General features: G+C 46.2%; 1 long non-coding RNA gene across 1 annotated transcript in view; it reads left to right on the top strand.

Annotated features, from left to right (window-relative positions):
• The window catches only part of LOC126185160 (uncharacterized), a 426511-nt gene that overhangs the window by 332737 nt on the left and 75180 nt on the right, over positions 1 to 18594 (top strand). The gene's annotated exons all lie outside the window — the stretch shown is intronic.

Here is an 18594-nt window from a genome sequence, read left to right on the forward strand (position 1 = left end):
AATTTAAGTTAGCTGTTTATTTTTGGAGCTGATCTGTCAAGCATCGATGGATGACTCGGTTGCCAAGGGAATATTTGAGAGAAAGGCGACGTTGTTCTCGCGAAACTGTATTGCGCGAATTTAACGAACTGTTTATTCCAGGAAACCTGTACAACATTTCTGCTACCACCATCCTATATCTCGACAAGGGATCGTGAGAAGAAGACAGTAGAGATTAGGGTCCATGCAGAGGCATATAGACAGTCATTTTTCATTCGCTCAATACGTGAGCAAAATAGGTAAGCACATCGCTAATATTGGTATGAAGTACCCTCTGGCATACTCTGAACACTGACTTCCAATGTGTACAGTGTGTTTCAGGAGAACCTGCCAATATTTTAGGAGTTGGTGGTATTCACTAATTCGAATAAAACATTGCATGTAATGTGTCTCCTATTTTTACCGATTACAGAGATACACATTCGTAGTTGTGCAATGACAATTCTCGATTTAAAGGGGTATTTATCTCAAGATATTGGGTTTTAAAGGGATGATAACACGGTTTAAAGGGACACTTCTCGTAATAAGATAGTAGTCATACAGTACAGATAACGATCTTATCTCAAGGTCACTGATAAGATAAGGAACTGATAAGGTAAGAACTTCCAGTGTCAGGTTATATTTTACATTGGGCATGCAACACACAAATAACCTTAGGCATACAAGTACAAATGACCTTGAGAGATAAGATAAAGATTTCTGGCATCAAGTTACACTTTGAGAGGGGGTATTATGTTACAGCTCCATTCCCCTCCCTCACCTGACAAGGCCTTCGAGTGCCAGGTTACACTTGACCTTGACAAGGGATATCATCTATCAGCTGAGGCACTTGGGCAAGGTATATTCAAGGTCATCCCCCATTCTCTCCCCCTCCATGCCTGCCCACACTCTAGGGGTACAGCCAGCTCAAGCCAAGTTTGGTTATTACTGATTTAAATACAACATTTCCCATTTAATCTTTGCCTCATTGTTTTTTCATTCTGTATAGAGTATTTTATATTTTAATCATCTTTATATATACAATATATGAGAAACGGAGACTAGCAGCAGCAGGTGAAGAAAAATCACTCATATACACTTGTTACACGTACATACACGAGTGTGCACATAATTTGCACACAGTTAGTGTGCAGTCATTCATGTATACTCATACACACAATGAACCATTCGTTGTCATGACATGGCAGCCTGACTTTCAGCAGCAGCACTGTACGTGCCCTTAAGGCCTTGCGCTGGAAAGACTACTTGGTGCACCATATGCAGAGCGGTACCAACGCTCTCGAACAAACACATCTTGTAATCCTCTATCGTGAAAGTCTTTCAGGCCACATGATGTACCCTGTTAGCCTGTCTTTGAGTGAGACCTGCATCTTTGTGGTAAGTGCACATTTTTGACCTGAGCCCCACAACCTCCACAATCTGTGACATACTCGTCTCGTCTTTCATCAGGCCAATAGCCATCTTGTTTTTAGGTATTATTACATAAGGATTTTCGACGACACATCTAGTAGATGGATCCATATAAAGTAGTTTGGGAGCGGCGAAGTTTGGCTTCATAAACTCTTAGTGGCAGCACTACATGTGCAGTCTGGAGAGGCCCAGAAGACACATACTAATATACTAAGTGTCCATAATTAAAGTTCCAGTTTCAAAACACTGTAGAAAGAGAACCACTGCTCAGAATAACGTCAATATGATTGACGCAGGTGGAAACATCATGGAACATACAAAAAAATTAACGAAAATTTGACCAATAGATGGCGCTTAAGCATTAGAATATGCCCACCAACATATGCGCAGTACACGTTTGTTCCTCAGTCTGCGTCCGAGACGCCCGACGTGACTGTCTCGATGAAAGATCGCACACTGCAGACAAAGCTCTTTTAAAAGACAGGTGGCTGTGTGCCAGTAGGTATGCAGAAGTTTCGGACACTCAGCGGAATGAAAAAAGGCATTGGTCCAATGTCTGCTAATCGTCTGGAGAAAATGATTAAAAATTTCGAAAAGGCAGGTTCTTTTGAGGTGCATTGTGGTAGAGGGAGTAAAGGAGTTGATCGCCGGCCTAAGTGGCCGCGCGGTTCTGGCGCTGCAGTCTGGAACCGCGAGACCGCTACGGTCGCAGGTTCGAATCCTGCCTCGGGCATGGATGTGTGTGATGTCCTTAGGTTAGTTAGGTTTAACTAGTTCTAAGTTCTAGGGGACTAATGACCTCAGCAGTTGAGTCCCATAGTGCTCAGAGCCATTTGAACCATTTTTTGGAGTTGATCCGACGCCTGTCGAAGATGTGACCACAGCATTGGAGGTGGAGTCGAGAGGTGGTGTGCAAACATGCAGAGCATGAGGAATTGCCTGAACGCGGACATGTCTGCGAGCACGGTGCATAAAATTCTTCAAAAATGCTATCCATATCAAATCAACCATGTTGAGGAGTTGCTTCTTGCAGTCCTGCCGCAAGACAAACGCTCACTCTCGAATTTATTGCTCTCACGGAAGTCGACAGTTAACGACCATAGAACATTCTGTTGACAGACGAAGCCCATTTCCATTTCCAAGGACATGTTACTACGCAGAATTTCAGAATATGGGCAACGGAAAATCCGCACGCTCATCAACGGGTCCCACTTCACTCTGCAAAGACCGCAGCTCGCGGTCTAGAGGCTAGCGTTGCTGCCTCTGGATCATGGGGCCCCGGGTTCGATTCCCGCCCGGTTTTGGGGATTGTCTCTGCCTGGGGACTGGGTGTTTATGTTGTCATCATTGCAATATCATAATCATCATCGTCACTCCGCAAAGGTGTGGTACGGGTTGAGGGCATCGTTATTGTAGGGCCATATTTTCTCAAGCAGATGAGTCCTGCAGGTGATTGTTTGGCTGGTTGGTTGATTTGGGGGAAGGGACCAAACAGCGAGGTCGTCGGTCCCATGGGATCAGAGAAGGATGAGGAAGGAAGTCGGCTGTGCCATTTCAAAGGATCCATCCCGACATTTGCCTGAAGCGATGTAGAGAAATCACGGAAAGCCTAACTGAGGATGGCCGGACGCGAGTTTGAACCGTCGTCTTCCCGAATGCGAATCCAGCGTGCTAGCCACTGCGCCACCTCGCTCGGTCATGCACGTCGTGTTACCTGTACCTTCAGTGGTAAATGATATGAGTCTTTTCCCCACCAACGTCATTCCAACCCGTGGTTGTGTGGGTAGGATCATTTTTATGCAAGGTGGCGCTCCTCCAGAAATTGCACAGCCAGTGAAGTGGCTGCGGCAGAGGCATTTCCGAAATGCTAGAATTATCAGCTGTCATTTCCTTGCAGTCTGGCCGTCCAGATTACCTGATCTTAATGCGTGCTACTTCTGCTGTTGGGTTATCTGAAAGATGTGTTTAATGCTCCAACTATGAAAGTAGCTGAACTCAAGGCATGCATTGCACAACACATTCTGAAAGTGACCTCCGAGGCACTCCGATCTGTTGTGGAACGTGCTCGTTCTCGACTTCAACTAGTAGCAGAAAACGGTGGACAGCATACTGAATATACATTGCGCCAGTTTCACGGCAATTAGAAACCGGTGCCATTTTGCTTTTATGCGGTTTCTGGCCCCAGGACAGTAAAAAACCGATAGCATTTTGCTTTTCATGCAATTTGTGACCCAAGGACAATCAAAAGCTGAGGTCATTCTGCTTTTTAAGCGGTTTTTGGCCTCTGGTCACCGATTTTTTCCATCCGATGTGGTACGACCTTGCCGTGGTGGGTGGGCTTATCTAACGAACAGTGTCACTATTGTTGACCGCTGAACTTGTGCAGTCATGCACACTGAACAGTACGGATGGTGCAATGTGCAACTCAAACGACAGCCATCGTATTTGATTCATCTGTCATTTGTAGCCGACACCATTTACGTAAAAATGATTATAACGTCCTCTATTAGTAAAATTTTCGTGAATTTTTTTGTTCCGTGACGGTTCCCCCTGCATCAGTAATAAGCTATTCCAATTTGACGGCATTCTGAGCATTGGTTCTCTTTCTACAGCGTTTTGAAACTGGAACTTTAATTATTGATACCCTGTAGATACGTTTCATGAACTGCGCTGAATCTTAGCCATCTCCACAGCGACTAGTCCTTGACTGATGATGGTAACCCACTTGAAATTTGGCCCGGTGATGAAATCTCTTGCACCATAACGTCCATCCCAACAGTAAACTACATGAATTTTATGGCATTCCCAAGCACTTTGCATTGTTTTCCCGTGAATTTTTCATTAATTAAAAAAAAATCGAAAACATACGTCATGGATGCCATCATTTCGGTGTTTAAATCAATGTACGCCTTCAACTAGCATGACAGGTTGAAGCATATGCCGCGGGTGATTCTTGAAAGTTTCGTCACACACCCGAGACAGTACTTGAGGTTTCTGTAGTGTAGAATATATCTCTCCTTGTTTCCCAGCTTTGTCATCAGTTTGGGACGTAACCTTTGCGTGGGACTAGGCGGCAAGTCACTGTGTGCATCATGCAAATGGGTGGGATATTCCATGTTGGCCTCCAGGAAATGTCCACCACCAGAATCCTCAGCATCCATTTCCCATCTGGACATCCATCGGAACTCTCCAATTGGGAGAGATTGCTGCATGGCTTGCCCGTAGAGGTTCTTTGCATCAAATTAAAGAATGGAGAATGCAATTATGTTGGGCAATGTAGTTTTGTGGAGTATCCTCCGAATCCCGGTATTTGTAAGGAAAGACCCCATTCTTCATCACAAGCTGAAACTTTGCATCATCGGAACATGCAGTGCAGGTGATATGCATATAATCCTGATGTATCATCTCAGAAAGTTTCTGAAGAGGAACATGCATGAAACATAGCAAAGACAGGAAGGAGAGCATTAGTATTGGCGTGATCCTCTTGGAAAATGCAGTATACTTTTCATCAGTGTCAGGAATGACTCTGACCTTATCGTCCTTCAAACTGAAATCACTCAAGTGCCTAAAAAGAAAGTGAGCATCGAACTCTGTCAGATTGTGGAAGAAGATAGGTACGTATCGTGGCAGTTGGAATTTCAAGTTGCAGGCATTGTGGGCTCCACCGCAGAACTTTCCTGTTAGATGACAGTAGTCTATATGTGGAGTTTCTGCTTTTCTGTCCAATGGCAGTCCACAAATATGACATGCTGCATGCTCATACAAGGCATAATTCTCCCGTGAGTTGGTAACAAACTCAGTCCTATATTATGAAGGGACAGCACTCCTGTTGATGGGCGTTCTTAGGTCTAAAATTTTTTCATCCTCGGTAGACATTTGAGCAGGTATTGGTTTATGGCTAGAGCAATCAATCAGATGCCTTTCTAGACACTTGCTCTTTGTTAAAGAGTTGAGGCATCTGCAGCAAAAATACTTTGCGCTGTCATGTTTCGACAGTTGGGCGGAAAGTAGGTGGGATTTTTTTATGAGCCTGATGTAGTTTTGCGTCTCACTCTTGGAGAAAAGTGACAAATCTACCTGTTTGGAGCATTAACCGATAAATGTAGAAAAGTAGAGGGTTACAACTGCTTTACGCTTGACTTCTTCCTGCACAGTGTGCTTATGGTCACGGACATCTAGCTTGCTATCATCATCTATTTCTAGGAGTAATCCGGGTTCTGCTACATGAATTTTGGTAGGGCCTGGGGCTTTAGAAGGAATGAGGTGCCTCTGGATTTATAATGCCCACAGATATTAGATGTTTCGTAAGTATTGGCGCTGGAGAGCGTTGAAGCCTGAGAACGAACGGTTGTGACTGTTTGGTGTCTGAATACGGAAGATACGCAATCCTTTAGCCGTCTGTGTACTGCAGATGGACGACCTGAGCCTAATGAGATTCCTGCGCATGCGCCACATTTCTCCACACAGCACTCGTGCGCATCCTACTGTGGACCTTGAGTGGTCTGTCAGTGTAGTCACGTTGTTGACAGCAATGCGACGTGTACCAGTACACGGCTGCAGAAATTACATTAGGCGCAACAGATTACAGTTGTTCTTGTCCACAATCACAGGACGTATCTTCTGTTATGAAGCCCCATCTCTTCAGGTTGTCTCTGGATCGTCCAACTTTTGATCGTAATCTGTTTAAAGATTTCCACACGAGCCAGCTCTCTTTGTGTCCAGGTAGTAGTTCTTCAGCTTCTGGCGTCTGCAGGTGAGGCGTCGACTTCTTCCATAACTCCAGCCTTGCCTTCTCTGGTGAAATGGTGAGCTTCTCGGATGTACTCAGGAAGCTCTTTCACGATCTCAGCCGTTGCTGTGGTGGATTATGTCCGTGCAGTGGATGGGAACTGTCCTGTTCCACTGTCAGTCTCTCCTTGTTGGCAGCCACTGTTCTGCGTATCCATGGTGGCGCTATTCCAGCCAGGAGGCAGTAGAGCTTATCAGTTGGGGTAGGTCTTAAGCAACCTGTGATCAACCTGCAGGTTTCGTTGAGAGCAATGTCTACTTGTCTGGCATGAGATGACCTGTACCAGACAGGAGAAGCATATTCAGCAGTAGAAAAACACAGTGCCATTGCAAAACAGCGAATAGTTTGTGGATGTGATCCCCACTGTGTCCCCGCTAGTTTGCGAATTAGGTTGTTTCGAGCGGAGGTTTTCATTTTGGTGTTCTTGCAGTGAGTTTTGAATGTCAGAGTTCTATCGAGAGTGACTCCCAAGTATTTAGGTGCGTGATGATGCTGGAGTTGGATGCCTGACCATGCAATATGTAGCTCACGATTAGCTTTCCTGTTCCTTAAATGAAAGGCACACACTTTCCGCCTGAGGTGTGTACATTGTACAGTAAAGTAAGAGCACTTGGCGCTTGGTACCTGCGAATACTATTCCCGTCTACTGTTTTTCCTCTGGTAGGTGCTGAAACGTAACGGGTTTGGCGTGTTGCCAATGAGCACCCGCTCCAACCATATCATCAGCAGAAAGTGCAGGCGTTATGGGAGGATGGCTTTCCACGTCGGATACAGTTTGTTCATTGGTGTCCGCCTCCGTAGCGTAGTGGTAGCGCTACCGCCTACTACGCACGGGGCCCGGGTTCGATTCCCAGCAGGGGACTGGACCTTGTGTGTCCATCCTCAGTTTCATCATCATTGACTCGCAAGTCGCCGAAGTGGCGTCAACTAAAAATGACTTGCAATACGGCGGCCGAACTCCCCCGACAGGGGCCTCCTGGCCAACAATGCCATCCGATCATCATGTGCAGTGGTATTTACAGTAATGCATACTCCAGCCACTATTCCCTAGCTTGGTGCTATTCGCGGACCAATGTACTTTTACTAGGGACGGCATATTAAACTTCCACAACATGCATGTTTGGACTACGAAAATCGGTGTGCGTCGATGATTCAAAATCATCAACGTAGGCTCGGTAGTAACATCTGGGCGTGGATAATTGGTGACCGTATCATTGATCCATATCTACTACCAAACAGACCAACAGGGCAGATCTACCTCTCATTTATTAGAGATGTTTTGTCTACCCTATTGGATGTAATGCCACTAAATGTTTGGATGGACATGTGGCTGCAACACGACAGAGCTCCAGCACACTTTGATGTCAATGTGTGGATTCATCTCAGCGTCGCATATCCCAATCAATGGATTGATAGAATAGGACCAGTTCCACGGCCATGGTATATGGCACACCTGTAATGTCAGTGGATCACCTTATTGCTCGCGTCCACGGAGCGAATGAAATACTTCAAAGACAACCACACGTAATGACTGGTTCATGTGCGTGGGGCTCAGCACCGCCGATGTATATATTCTGCATATGACTACTAACCGTCCGGCTTTTTTTTCCGAACGTGTCTGGCTTTTTATAATTTCCATCCGGAACATTTGTTTTTTAGAGAATTTCCAGCTTTTTGGTTATAAAGTTGCAGTTTATGATCTGACGAATTTCAGTGTAGTGTAATTGGACTGTCGGCCCGTGTGGCCAAGCGGTTCTAGGCACTACAGTCTGATTACGAAAACAGTGCTATTCAAACCAATGTTTTTCCCTTACAAAGTTGTCGAAACGAAGCTCCAGAAAGTATTGTCAACTGTATTATAGATACTGTGAGAAAGCATAACTACACAAATTCTCAATTTACTGCTTTTGTTGGTGATATCGCACATATTACCTTGGTGCTCTTGCACGCGCAGGAAAAAAAGTGTGTATTGTGGTCTCAAATAACAGTTTTTGGAATACTACCTACGACCAGCTTAAGGACAGAACTGATGACACTTTCTGTAGGACCTGACTATCATTTTGCAGGACAATGCTCAAGCACGTACATTTACTGATTTCTTTGACTGATTGGGCTACTAAGTGCTATACTACCTACTGCACTAAAAATGGCTCTGAGCACTATGGGACTTAACATCTGTGGTCATCAGTCCCCTAGAACTTAGAACTACTTAAACCTAACTAACCTAAGGACATCACACAACACCCAGTTATCACGAGGCAGAGAAAATTCCTGACCACGCCGGGGATCGAACCCGGGAACCCGGGCGCGGGAAGCGAGAACGCTACCGCACGACCACGAGCTGCGAACCCTACTGCGCTGCCCTGACTTGAGCCCTCGTGGGTTTTCTATTTATTTATTTATTTATTTAACCTGATCAGATTAGAGCCATCAGGCTCTCTCTTACATCGGACCAGTGTTCCACACATGCAGCATTTTGCACATCATAGTTACATCGTGACAGTAGTTTGAAATAAGAAAAATAGATTAATCTAGTGACAATATGAATAAAGAGTAATGACTAAGACCTAATAAAGTAAATACTGGCAGTATTTTTACAACAGCTGCTATACATAAAAATAATAATACTAACAACAGTAAAAGTAAAGAAAAAATGAAATAGTAATGGTATAGATGAGAAAAATTGGCAATAGTAATGAAGATTTGTGCAGATGTACATTAATATATTGGTGTATAAAGTACATGTTTACTGGTATAGCGAGTTTTGGGGAAGGGAGATTTAAAGAGGCCGCATCAGTTAAGAAAAAACGAAACTGAGGAAGATCTAGTGGGAAAGAAGGAAGAAATGGGGTGAAGTGCGTTACTGTTGCTTAAGTAGATACGTCATTAACTGTTTTTTGAAGCCAGACATGTTACGTAGTGGAACAGAGAGGATTTTATTATGATGGCAACGAGTGTTTCTGTCATATTGTTCAGACATGAGCGTTAAGGACGAGGAGAGATATGAGGGACAGTGTACATTTATAAGACAGTAGATGAGACAGAGTGTATGGAAATCCCTGCGTTTGTCTGCACGCAGCCAGAACAGTTGTGCATATGCTGGTGAAATGTGATCAAAAGGTCGAATGTCACAGAGATACCGGACGCAGACATTCATGACCAGTTCCAGGCTTCGCGAATTTTCCTGAGAGAGACCTTGTAGGATAATATCGCTGTCGTCAATGATTGGGAGTATAAGCGTTTGTACTAATTTCTTTTTCAGATCGAAAGGGAAGAGTTTTTTATATTTTTGTAGGGCATGAAGGGCTGCTGATGCTTTTTTGCACACTGCAATTACGTGCTCTGTCCAATTTAGATTTTCATCTACACTCCTGGAAATTGAAATAAGAACACCGTGAATTCATTGTCCCAGGAAGGGGAAACTTTATTGACACATTCCTGGGGTCAGATACATCACATGATCACACTGACAGAACCACAGGCACATAGACACAGGCAACAGAGCATGCACAATGTCGGCACTAGTACAGTGTATATCCACCTTTCGCAGCAATGCAGGCTGCTATTCTCCCATGGAGACGATCGTAGAGATGCTGGATGTAGTCCTGTGGAACGGCTTGCCATACCATTTCCACCTGGCGCCTCAGTTGGACCAGCGTTCGTGCTGGACGTGCAGACCGCGTGAGACGACGCTTCATCTAGTCCCAAACATGCTCAATGGGGGACAGATCCGGAGATCTTGCTGGCCAGGGTAGTTGACTTACACCTTCTAGAGCACGTTGGGTGGCACGGGATACATGCGGACGTGCATTGTCCTGTTGGAACAGCAAGTTCCCCTGCCGGTCAAGCAATGGTAGAACAATGGGTTCGATGACGGTTTGGATGTACCGTGCACTATTCAGTGTCCCCTCGACGATCACCAGTGGTGTACGGCCAGTGTAGGAGATCGCTCCCCACACCATGATGCCGGGTGTTGGCCCTGTGTGCCTCGGTCGTATGCAGTCCTGATTGTGGCGCTCACCTGCACGGCGCCAAACACGCATACGACCATCATTGGCACCAAGGCAGAAGCGACTCTCATCGCTGAAGACGACACGTCTCCATTCGTCCCTCCATTCACGCCTGTCGCGACACCACTGGAGGCGGGCTGCACGATGTTGGGGTGTGAGCGGAAGACGGCCTAACGGTGTGCGGGACCGTAGCCCAGCTTCATGGAGACGGTTGCGAATGGTCCTCGCCGATACCCCAGGAGCAACAGTGTCCCTAATTTGCTGGGAAGTGGCGGTGCGGTCCCCTACGGCACTGCGTAGGATCCTACGGTCTTGGCGTGCATCCGTGCGTCGCTGCGGTCCGGTCCCAGGTCGACGGGCACGTGCACCTTCCGCCGACCACTGGCGACAACATCGATGTACTGTGGAGACCTCACGCCCCACATGTTGAGCAATTCGGCGGTACGTCCACCCGGCCTCCCGCATGCCCACTATACGCCCTCGCTCAAAGTCCGTCAACTGCACATACGGTTCACGTCCACGCTGTCGCGGCATGCTACCAGTGTTAAAGACTGCGATGGAGCTCCGTATGCCACGGCAAACTGGCTGACACTGACGGCGGCGGTGCACAAATGCTGCGCAGCTAGCGCCATTCGACGGCCAACACCGCGGTTCCTGGTGTGCCCGCTGTGTCGTGCGTGTGATCATTGCTTGTACAGCCCTCTCGCAGTGTCCGGAGCAAGTATGGTGGGTCTGACACACCGGTGTCAATGTGTTCTTTTTTTCCATTTCCAGGAGTGTATTATTACTCCCAAACTCTTTGTTGAGGGAGAGAAGTTGATATTTGTTCCATTTAGGATTAGAGATAGTACGGATTCCTTATGTTTTGGGCTAATGAGCTTAGAGTGACCAACAGGTACCACTTGGGTTTTAGATGGGTTGAGTTTTAGTCCTATGTTCTGTGCCCATTTTAATAGTTCATCGTGGTCATCACTGAAATTTTTAGTAGCTTTCTTAAGATTGATTGGTTCTGCACTTAGATACAACTGAAGGTCATCAGTATACATGTGATATTTGCAGTAGGTCAGCACCGATGACATCATTGACATACAGAGAGAAGAGTATAGGACCTAATACTGAGCCTTGGAGAACGCCTGACACTACCTGCCGCCATTGTGATTTTATATTCCCGGACATGACGCGTTACTGACGAGACGTCAGACCAAAGACTGCGTTTTATTGGCAGTACACTTAGAAAATGTAACAGACCTACTAAGGAGACTGCCTGCACTGCGCTTGTCCGTCTTTTAGAATAGTGCTGCGCGGTGTGGGATCCTTACCAGATACGACTGACAGAGTATATCGAAAAAGTTCAAAGAAAGGCATCACGTTTTGTATTATCGCGAAATATGGGAGAGAGTGTCACAGAAATGATACAGGATTTGGGATGGACATCATTAAAAGAAAGGCGTTTTTCGTTGCAACGGAATCTTCTCACGAAATTCCAATCACCAACTTTCTCCTCCGAATGCGAAAACATTTTGTTGACACAGACTTACATAAGGAGGAACGATCACCAAGAAAAAATAAGGGAAATCAGAGCTCGTACGGAAATATACAGGTGTTCATTCTTTCCGCGCGCTATACGAGATTGGAATACTAGAGAATTGTGAAGGTGGTTCGATGAACCCTCTGCGAGGCACTTAAATGTGATTTGTAGAGTATCGATGTAGATGTAGATGAGCGAAACCATTGCACTGCACTTGGCGAGAAATTTAGACCGCTAAGTTTGTCAAGTAAGATGTCGAAGTCGACAGTATCAAATGCTTTGCTGAAATCTAAGAAACAAATGATAATCGCTTCTTGTCTATCCATGGCAAGATTCAGGTCATCTGTTACCTTTATCAACGCGGATGTTGTGCTTCGATGTTTACGGAAACCTGATTGGTATTCGTCTAGTAGGTTGTTAGTAGTTAGGTAGTTGGTGAGCTTGTCGTGGACTATGTATTCTAAGGTTTTAGATAGTGCAGGAAGAATGCAGATGGGGCGGTAGTCAGAGGGTACAGTGGCAATGTCCTTTTTAGGCAGTGGCTTAATTTGCCCCAGTTTCCAGGCCTCAGGGAAAACACTTGTGGATCAATAATAAGTTTTACCATCTGGATAGTGATGCCACCATGTCCAGCAGATGTTGATTTAATCCGCACGATGGCTTTCTTGACAGTATTGCAAGTGATGTGTTGTCGATAGAATTTTTCTTTGCTACAATCGTTCATCCCCATGACGTAATCAATGATTCTCTGTTTTTATTTTTGCGGTTCAGTTGTGGTTGTAGGTAATGTGAAGAATCAGTTTAGTTATTCAGCTGGGACCATGGGATTTTCTGCAACTTTTATTTTGCCTAAACCGAGAGTACGGAGATTTTTCCACAGGATAGCTGGTCTACGTCTATTGTCAGTTAATGCACGGGCATGCTTGAGCTTAGCATTTCTCACCGCTTGCCTGACTGTTTCTTTTCTGCTTGTATAGAGTATGATTTTAAGGTGTAGGGTGTATCTTGTATGCTCGATGTGCAGCGTCTCTGAGATTCATCAGCTGTTTTAGTTCGTCAGTCAGCCAAGGTGCAGGTTTCGTTTTAACTCTTCTGGTCTTTATTGGAGCATATTTGTCATATACTTGAGTAATTTTGTTAGTGAAATCCCGAAGTTTCTCATTTATGTCCATGAGGGCAGTAGAGGTCATCCCCCAAACTACACTCCTGGAAATTGAAATAAGAACACCGTGAATTCATTGTCCCAGGAAGGGGAAACTTTATTGACACATTCCTGGGGTCAGATACATCACATGATCACACTGACAGAACCACAGGCACATAGACACAGGCAACAGAGCATGCACAGTGTCGGCACTAGTACAGTGTATATCCACCTTTCGCAGCAATGCAGGCTGCTATTCTCCCATGGAGACGATCGTAGAGATGCTGGATGTAGTCCTGTGGAACGGCTTGCCATGCCATTTCCACCTGGCGCCTCAGTTGGACCAGCGTTCGTGCTGGACGTGCAGACCGCGTGAGACGACGCTTCATCCAGTCCCAAACATGCTCAATGGGGGACAGATCCGGAGATCTTGCTGGCCAGGGTAGTTGACTTACACCTTCTAGAGCACGTTGGGTGGCACGGGATACATGCGGACGTGCATTGTCCTGTTGGAACAGCAAGTTCCCTTGCCGGTCTAGGAATGGTAGAACGATGGGTTCGATGACGGTTTGGATGTACCGTGCACTATTCAGTGTCCCCTCGACGATCACCAGTGGTGTACGGCCAGTGTAGGAGATCGCTCCCCACACCATGATGCCGGGTGTTGGCCCTGTGTGCCTCGGTCGTATGCAGTCCTGATTGTGGCGCTCACCTGCACAGCGCCAAACACGCATACGACCATCATTGGCACCAAGGCAGAAGCGACTCTCATCGCTGAAGACGACACGTCTCCATTCGTCCCTCCATTCACGCCTGTCGCGACACCACTGGAGGCGGGCTGCACGATGTTGGGGCGTGAGCGGAAGACGGCCTAACGGTGTGCGGGACCGTAGCCCAGCTTCATGCAGACGGTTGCGAATGGTCCTCGCCGATACCCCAGGAGCAACAGTGTCCCTAATTTGCTGGGAAGTGGCGGTGCGGTCCCCTACGGCACTGCGTAGGATCCTACGGTCTTGGCGTGCATCCGTGCGTCGCTGCGGTCCGGTCCCAGGTCGACGGGCACGTGCACCTTCCGCCGACCACTGGCGACAACATCGGTGTACTGTGGAGACCTCACGCCCCACGTGTTGAGCAATTCGGCGGTACGTCCACCCGGCCTCCCGCATGTCCACTATACGCCCTCGCTCAAAGTCCGTCAACTGCACATACGGTTCACGTCCACGCTGTCGCGGCATGCTACCAGTGTTAAAGACTGCGATGGAGCTCCGTATGCCACGGCAAACTGGCTGACACTGACGGCGGCGGTGCACAAATGCTGCGCAGCTAGCGCCATTCGACGGCCAACACCGCGGTTCCTGGTGTGTCCGCTGTGCCGTGCGTGTGATCATTGCTTGCACAGCCCTCTCGCAGTGTCCGGAGCAAGTATGGTGGGTCTGACACACCGGTGTCAATGTGTTCTTTTTTCCATTTCCAGGAGTGTATTTCTTGTGCCTCAGTTTCGAGTCCAGGCAAATTCATGCGTTTGAAGTCTCGATATGTAGACAGTTTTTGTTTCTTTTTATGACATTCTAGTGAATACTTCATGAAAATAATGTCATGTTCAACTCGATTTCTAAATTGAAGGAAACACTTCACGGCAGTCGCCTCAGTACTGCTACAAATGCCGGCCGTAGTGGCCGTGCGGTTCTAGGCGCTACAGTCTGGAGCCGAGCGACCTCTACGGTCGCAGGTTCGAATCCTGCCTCGGGCATGGATGTGTGTGATGTCCTTAGGTTAGTTAGGTTTAATTAGTTCTAAGTTCTAGGCGACTGATGACCTCAGAAGTCAAGTCGCATAGCGCTCAGAGCCATTTTTGAACTGCTACAAATTCGTCGGGCAATAGACAGCACCGCTCGAACTGTCAACACAATTGGCACTGCTAAGAGTATCCTACGACCTCCACATCGCTGGCAATGGGTTATACACAATGCTGGTGACTGCGTTGAAGGTCAGTAAAACTTTGAAACACGTATCTATTTTGTACGAGCTGTAAATAAATAGTTGCCACTATTAAAGTCCCAACCCTCATATATATATATATATATATATATATATATATATATATATATATATCACACAAAAAAGACTTCCTGAACGATCGACATTCGTCGGTGTTCACCAAAGGTATATATAGTATAAGGTGCAAAAAAAAATACTGTTAGTAGAACACAAGTAACTGATTCAAAACGTCTAGTAAGGTGTTTGTTCATTTCGTACGGTTGTCCCAGAAAAAGAAAAAAAAAGAAAACAGTTCATCTCGTGACAATATTTTGGAAAAGTAGACACTACTGCTGCGCGTACTGGCATATCGAGCGTGAGAGGCAAACACGTAGACCACAACGGCCGTCGTGGTTGCGTCACTGTAACACGCCGATCGTCGGCAGTTGTCGGGTTACCTGTGCAGACGTTATTGGAACTATGTTTTATGTTAGGATGGAAGGGAGGTTTAGTATCACTGAACTATGCGATATTCATTTAATTTATAGCAAGGCAAAAGGAGTTGTGAGGCAGCTGTAGGAGTTTATCAAGAGCGCTTCCCACAAAGAAGACTTCCCGAACGATCGACATTTGTTGGTGTTCACCAAAGGTTTGTTTCATCAGAATTCTCTACTTTTACTCGATTATTTTGCGAATAATTTGTAACAAAATACACGGTAGTTATCTTTACCTCTAATTCTGTATGCGAAACTTATGTCTGTTCTGATGTGGTTTCGTTTTATTATTAAGTAAATCATGACAGACTACAGCTTACGAGTACATACACTACTGGCCATTAAAATTACTACACCACGAAGATGACGTGCTACAGACGCGAAATTTAACCGACAGGAAGAAGATGCTGTGATATGCATATGATTAGCTTTTCAGAGCATTCACACAAGTTTGACGCCAGTGGCGACACTTACAACGTACTGACACGAGGAAAGTTTCCAACCGATTTCTCATACACAAACAGCAGTTGACCGGCGTTGTCTGGTGAAACGTTGTTGTGATGCCTCGTTTAAGGAGGAGAAATGAGTACCATCACGTTTCCGATTTTGAAAAAAAGTCGGATTGTAGCCTATCGCGATTGCGGTTGATCGTATCGCGACGTTGCTGCTCGCGTTGGTCGAGATCCAATGACCCTTGGCGGAATATGGAATCGGTGGGTTCAGGAGAGTAATACGGAACGACGTGCTGGATCCCAACGGCCTCGTGTCACTAGCAGTCGAGATGACAGGCGTCTTATCCGCATGGCTGTAACGGATCGTGCAGCCACGTCTCGATCCATGAGTCAACATATGCGGACGTTTGCAAGACAACAACCATCTGCACGAACAGTTCGACGACGTTTTCAGCAGCATAGACTATCAGCTCGGACACCATGGCTCCGGTTACCCTTGACGCTGCTTCACAGACAGGAGCGCCTGCGATGTCTTACTCAACGACGAACCTGGGTGCACGAATGGCAAAACGTCATTTTTTCGGATGAATCCAGGTTCTGTTTACAGCATCATGTTGGTCGCATCCGTGTTTGGCGACATCGCAGTGAACGCACATTGGAAGCGTGGATTCGTCATTGCCATACTAGCGCAGCACCTGGCGTGATGGTATGGGGTGCCATTGGTTACACGTCTCGGTCACCTCTTGTTCGCATTGACGGCAATTTTAACAGTGGACGTTACATTTCGGATGTGTTGCGACCCGTGGCTCTACCCTTCATTCTATCCCTGCGAAACCCTACAATTCAGCAGGATAATGCACGACCGCATGTCGCAACTCCTGTACGGGCCTTTCTGGATACAGAAAATGTTCGACTGCTGCCCTGGCCAGCACATTCTCAAGATCTCTCACCAATTGAAAACGTCCGGTCAATCGTGGCCGAGCAACTGTCTCGTCACAATACGCCAGTCACTGCTCTTGATAAACTGTGGTATCGTCTTGAAGCTGCATGAGCAGCTGTACCTGTACACGCCATCCAAGCTCTGTTTGACTCAATGCCCAGGCGTATCAAGGCCGTTATTGCGGCCAGAGGTGGTTGTTCTTGTTACTGATTTCTCAGGATCTATGCACCCAAACTGCGTGAAAATGTAATCACATGTCAGTACTAGTATAAAATATTTGTCCAATGAATAGCCGTTTATCATCTGCATTTCTTCTTGGTGTAGCAATTTTAATGGCCAGCAGTGTATTTAAATTGCATAGATTGAAATATACTGGCTCTTTCTACCCCGCTCGGAAGGCAAGAGGCCCACAACGCGAAGAACGTACTTTGGAACCTGAGGATGGACCGCATCCACGAAGATCGTGCTTATAGTACTAGAAGCATCACCCGCCAAGTGGGTAAATCGCACACTGTCTTTCATCGCACTTTGAAAGAGGAGTGTATGCAGCCATACCACATTCAACGTTTACAAGCATTGGAAGAGCATATTTCTCTCCGCGACGAGAACTCTCGAAGTGGTTTTTGTTACAAAGTGCGCAGCATGATTTTATAAACAAAACACTCGCCACAGATGAAGCGTGTTTCACTCGCGACGGTATAACCAATTTGCATAAGATGCACACGTGGAGTGTCCAAAATCCGCACCACGTAGTAGCAACACATTTTCAGCGCCGTTTTTCCGTAAATGTATGGGCGGGTATAATCGATAATTACAGTATTAGTCCTTACGTTTTACCTGCGCGATTGTCTGGTAACAATTTCCGAACCTTTCTAGGGGAAATATTGCTACCAACTTCATTACAAAATATTCTGCTAGCCGTACGTCATAACATGTGGTTCCTCCACGGTGATGCTGCACCCCACACTGGTCAGAGAGTACGAAGATGTTTAAATAGACGATTTCCAGGACGATGGATAACACGTGGTCCACGTAGATGGTCAGCACTCGGCCCTGATTTAAATCCACTGGATTATTCCTTTTAGGGCAATATGAAGGAACTTACAGGGTGTTTCAAAAATGACCGGTATATTTGAAACGGCAATAAAAACTAAACGAGCAGCGATAGAAATACATCGTTTGTTGCAATATGCTTGGGACAACAGTACATTTTCAGGCAGACAAACTTTCGAAATTACAGTAGTTACAATTTTCAACAACAGATGGCGCTGCGGTCTGGGAAACTCTATAGTACGATATTTTCCACATATCCACCATGCGTAGCAATAATATGGCGTAGTCTCTGAATGAAATTACCCGAAACCTTTGACAACGTGTCTGGCGGAATGGCTTCACATGCAGATGAGATGTACTGCTTCAGCTGTTCAATTGTTTCTGGATTCTGGCGGTACACCTGGTCTTTCAAGTGTCCCCACAGAAAGAAGTCACAGGGGTTCATGTCTGGCGAATAGGGAGGCCAATCCACGCCGCCTCCTGTATGTTTCGGATAGCCCAAAGCAATCACACGATCATCGAAATATTCATTCAGGAAATTAAAGACGTCGGCCGTGCGATGTGGCCGGGCACCATCTTGCATAAACCACGAGGTGTTCTCAGTGTCATCTAAGGCAGTTTATACCGCCACAAATTCACGAAGAATGTCCAGATAGCGTGATGCAGTAATCGTTTCGGATCTGAAAAATGGGCCAATGATTCCTTTGGAAGAAATGGCGGCCCAGACCAGTACTTTTTGAGGATGCAGGGACGATGGG

The sequence above is a fragment of the Schistocerca cancellata genome, chromosome 4 (genome assembly GCF_023864275.1).
Source record: "Schistocerca cancellata isolate TAMUIC-IGC-003103 chromosome 4, iqSchCanc2.1, whole genome shotgun sequence".
Lineage (NCBI taxonomy): Eukaryota > Metazoa > Arthropoda > Insecta > Orthoptera > Acrididae > Schistocerca > Schistocerca cancellata.